The sequence below is a fragment of the Sinocyclocheilus anshuiensis genome, unplaced genomic scaffold (assembly GCF_001515605.1).
Source record: "Sinocyclocheilus anshuiensis isolate Anshui unplaced genomic scaffold, SAMN03320099.WGS_v1.1 scaffold238, whole genome shotgun sequence".
Classification (NCBI taxonomy): Eukaryota; Metazoa; Chordata; class Actinopteri; order Cypriniformes; family Cyprinidae; genus Sinocyclocheilus; species Sinocyclocheilus anshuiensis.
This window is the reverse complement of record NW_015547674.1, coordinates 744,118-749,374: the sequence shown is the minus strand read 5'-3', so window position 1 is coordinate 749,374 and position 5,257 is coordinate 744,118.

Here is a 5,257-nt window from a genome sequence, read left to right as displayed (position 1 = left end):
AAATACATTGTATGGGTCAAAATGATTGATTTTTCTTTTATATCAAAACTTAATTTTTGATTAGTAATATGCATTGCTAAGAACTTCATTTGGACAACTTTAAAGACGATTTTCTCAATATTTAGATTTTTTTGCACCCTCAGATTCCAGATTTTCTAATAGTTTGGCCAATCTCAGCCAAATATTGTCCTATCCTAACAACCCATACATCAATGGAAAGCTTATTTATTCAGCTTTCAGATGATGTATACATCTCAATTTCACAAAATTGACCCTCGTGACGGGTTTTGTGCTCCAGGGTCACAAATGTGAATTTATTTTTTATTTACCATATATCAGTCTTCAAGGAGCCTTGACAGCAACACTTATTGCACTCTTTGCTTTCTTGTTACTGATTGAACTCATTGAACTCCACTCAGACTGGTGGAAATGCAAGAGAACTGCTTGATTGTCTGCTTTAAATCTGTTCATAGAAGTGTTGTGTCGAGATCTCGAAGTACAGTACATGGTCAAACCCCTTTTGTATGTTCCTCTAATGTACAGGATGGACACTTCATTAGCATTTACCTTAATAGGACAGTCTCGAAAAGAACAAGCCCCCGAAAGTGGATTTATTTTGAAATGACAAACCAAAGGCAGTCTCTTGTTTACATTTGTCCTCATGTCTTTGTGTTTCTCAGACTTCATTATGCTTCACTAGAGCTGTTGCCTTTAGACTTACAGATTTGACCTCTCAGGGTGTTTTTTCGTATATTTGGGAGTCCTCTATATTCAGTGCTGTTATTCTGAATGCTTAGTGGAGCCTCACCCTCAGTTCATCCCAAAACTGCAGCACCCCTTAACAAATACCAGGATCAAAACTGGCTTTTTGAAGTGTGTGGATAGATGCATGGACGTGTAAAGTATGAGCTAAAGTTACAAATATTTATAGTCATATGATAAAGCACATTTGTTGTGCCTTAAACCAAGTAGAGCTATAGAAGAAACGAGCCCAGTGAGTTGTACTCTGTATAGTTGTGTTGTGTTGTTTTGTTTTAAGGTATCATTTTAGGTATATAATGTAGAAAACAATACTTTTAATAGCATTTTTTTTTTTCCTGGGAGGATGTCTTAATGTCAGAGTTCACTTCAAATGGCCCACAGGTCTGGAATGAAGGTCGTAGCATCTGCATCTATTTTTACAAATGAAACGTTATTTTTCACAGTGTGCTCTGAATGCTGATTTGCTCAATATTTTGTTTATGCATTTTTTTGGTGAAAAACTGAATGAACCTTTCTAACTGTGGGCTGTTCCCAATAAAAATAAATGATTTTGCATTCATTTAAATACAAGGTGTTTGAGGTGTCTTAAGTCGCTGGGGTATATTTGTAGCAATAGCCAACAATATATTGTATGGGTCAAAATTATACATTTTTCTTTTATGCCAAAAATCATTAGGATATTAAGTAAAGATCATGTTCCATGAAGATATTTTGTAAATCTCCTACCGTAAATATATCAAAACTTAATTTTTGATTAGTAATATGCATTGCTAAGAACTTCATTTGAACAACTTTAAAGATGATTTTCTCAATATTTAGATTTTTTTGCACCCTCAGATTCCAGATTTTCAAATAGTTGTATCTCAGCCAAATATTGTCCTATCCTAATGAAAATTTGACCCTTATGACTGGTTTTGTGCTCCAGGGTCACATATATCCCATGAAATTCACTGGAATGCACTAAGAATCTTGTTCTTCTCCCCAGATCCGCACATCTCTTTCCAGGTTTGTTTTCAAACACATGCTTTAAAATGTAATAACATAGACGTATATTTACTACAATTATATTTAACATGTCCGTAAAATTGCTGCAGATAGAATCAAGCTTTAGAGGCTATTCACAGTCTCTTGAAAGTTGTTAATGCTTTGATGGATCTGCTATAAGCAAGAACGATCCCCATAGGAAAGAAACACAATGCTCATAAAAAGGGACTCTTCTATGAATGAACATGCATATCTCCAGGACACTGTGTATGATTATTACGGTCTTGTATAGTGTCTTTTGTACTGTATACCGTTTTATGCATGCTTCATGATTGAACCCCCAGATAATGTAACCTTGTTTGTATCATGCTTGATAAGGAAGCTTGATACCAATAAGGTTACATTATCTTGGGGTTAATCCTCATTTAATGCCTTACACATTGGTGTACATATGACCTCCTCGTAGCATGCATTGTATTCCTGTTATATTAATCCGAGTGTAAAGGGACACGAACCGCCTGCCCACTCTGATCATGTAAATGAGCCAGCTTTCAAACAAAGGGTTGTAAACCTTCCTCCGAAAGTTTTAAGTGGAGGTGCGACCTTGCCAGAAGTTAAAAGGGCGCTACATCAGTGACCCTATTTTTCTCTCTCTCATCATCTTCTGCTACTCTAGCTAAACGAAACCGAGGTTTAGTAGAAGCTGTAGACCCCGTTGTAAAACGGCGTTGACGGTTGGTTAACTGACTCATTTCCATAGTTTCATTCTCTGGTTTCTAACGGTTTCGTTCATTCAGTGAACAGAACAGAAGTGCTGCAATACAAATGGTTCTTCAAATTGAGGGCAATAAATCACTCAATCTTCACATGGCAGCCTTCATGTCCTGAAAAGCTTGCTTGGCTTCTTTAGTCCAGCAGATCTGGTTAGGGCAATTCGTTCAAATCAAAATGGTCAGAGATGCCACACCAGTAGAGAAGGTACAGATCTTCTGTACTAACCTGCCATCCCTAAGAATGATCAGATCTGGGTCTTTGTATGTGGCTGAGGACAGTTTGGAATAGCCTCGATCTTTTGACTTTGGGGCCTGATGACACCATTACTGAATACATACACTAGGTTCTCTGTTTTCTTTTCGGCTTGTGGCACATTTGGAAGAGTTGATGGTGAAACCCGCCTCATGAATGCGATGGAACACTTTCTTCGAATGATGGAGATGTTGTTCCCAGGATCAGCTATAAATAATCATGAAGGCCCAACAGAACATGGTCCATAAGTCTTTGAAACGTAGCCGGAGACGTGTAAACCAAAAGGCATAACAGAAAAATGGAAGAGCCCCCAGGGAGTGTGAAAATGTGTGGTACTAATTTGTAGGCCTGCCTAGTAGGGGTAAAAAAAGGAACAAATATGTCCTTTTAAGGGTCCTGTTCCAGTGACGAGCTGTTGTACACCAAAAGGTGTGATTTTGGCCCCTTATTTCCTGTATATAGCCTATACATCCACAACAACATCTGAAACCACAGACAACCCTATTATTTGTATGGCCATCACATAAAAAAGGTCTAAATACTTAGTCTGGGGCCGTGGAAAATGATTAAAGGTTCTCTCTTGCACTGCATATTTTTACTATTTAAAATAACTGCTTTCGATTGGAATATATATTTAAAACGTAATTTATTTCTGTGATCAAAGCTGAATTTGTATCATTACTCCAGTCTTCAGTGTCACGTGTCAGTGTCAAGAAACATATTTGTTGTTATTATTATTATCATCAATATTTAAAACAGTTGAGTACATCAGGATTATTTGATGAATAAAAAGATCCAAAGATCAGCATTTATCTGAAATAAAAAGCTTTTGTAACATTACCCATGGACTATACAAAAAGCTTGGAGTCAGTATATTTTTTTTTCTGGGGGGAAATTTCTATAGAAATTATTACTTTTATTTAGCAAGGATGCTTTAAATTGATCAAAAGTGATGATAAAGACATTTATAATGTTACAAAAGATTTCTATTTCAGATAAATGCTGTTCTTCTGAACTTTATTCATCAAAGAAACCTGAAACAAATCGAATCTGTTTTCAACATAATAATAATAATAAATGTTTCTTGAGCAGCAAATCAGCATATTACACTGATTTCTGAAGATCATGTGACACTGAAGACTGGAGTAATGATGCTGAAAATACAGCTGCGCATCACAGAAATAAATTACATTTTAATAATAATAATAATTTATCAATATTACTGTTTTTGCTGTATTTTGGATCAAATAAATGCATGCTTGGTGAGCAGAAGAGACTTCTTTAAAAAACATTAAAAATCTTACCAGCACTTGAAGCCCTGAACAGGTCAGTGATGTTGCTACATTTCACTGCTTCTTCTATCCGCTTCCTCTCTTTCATCGAGTCCCGCGCATCGGTTCTGTTCGGAACCGTTTGACGGAAGCGCAGAACACACGTGAGCTGATTCCTAGTGCAGCGCTGCCAGTCAAGACTAACCGATTTATGACTTATTATCGAATGAAATAATCGGAAATGATCACTTTGGTACATTGAGAAGGCGTAAATAGAAAACATTAATAATAATAATAACAAAAACAAAAAAAAACAGGGCACCGGGAATTCTCCTGGTGCTCGGGCCTGATGTCAGGGGCTAGCCATGCTCAGAAATTGTTCCAACACAATTACTTCACCAACGTCTTCCTTGGTTTGATTCTGGGGTTGAAAACATCCACAGACAAGACAAAATTAATACCTGTGCCTCCTGACGATGTATTGAGGTCTTATGAAGCGAAACGATTGGTCTGTGCAAGAAACTGAACATTATTTACTACATCATTACCTTTAGCACAACCTTCCTGCTTGTTGAGGAGTTAACACACAACATCACAATAAAAACGTTCTCTAACTGGAAACCATGGGTTGATAGAACGATCCAGGCAGTGGTGAATGCGGGGCTCTTGTCGAGAGACATGACTGATTACAAAGCAGCATGTTACGCACTCCGGCTCACAGTGAGAACTGTTAAAACAACAGTACAGGACCGTAAAGGTTACTCGGTAACACTCTGCACACTGCACTTTATATTGATCTATGCAGGTCATCCTCCCTGCACACTGTTAGCTAGTTTCAATCGTTGCACATTGACAGTTCGGGTTTTAATAACTATGTATACATATGTGTATATATATATTAATTTCCTTTGTATTTAAAAAAAAAAAGTATTCTATTTTATTCTTTGTATTATCTCTTTTATTACACAGTCTACTGAGTAGACCAGACCTACATTTCACTGCTTGTTGTATATTTATATGACTTGTATGTGACAAATAAAATCTTGAATCTTGTATGCACGGTCGCATACTCACATGTAAGCTGGCGCTGTTTGTTTACAGCGGAGAGTGAGGACTTGTGTGCAGACCTTCAGCAGCAGTATCAACGTCTAAAGCTCACAGCGTCAAAGTTACAATGTCTGATGTTTTAGATGTGAAAGAGGATAACATTGAAT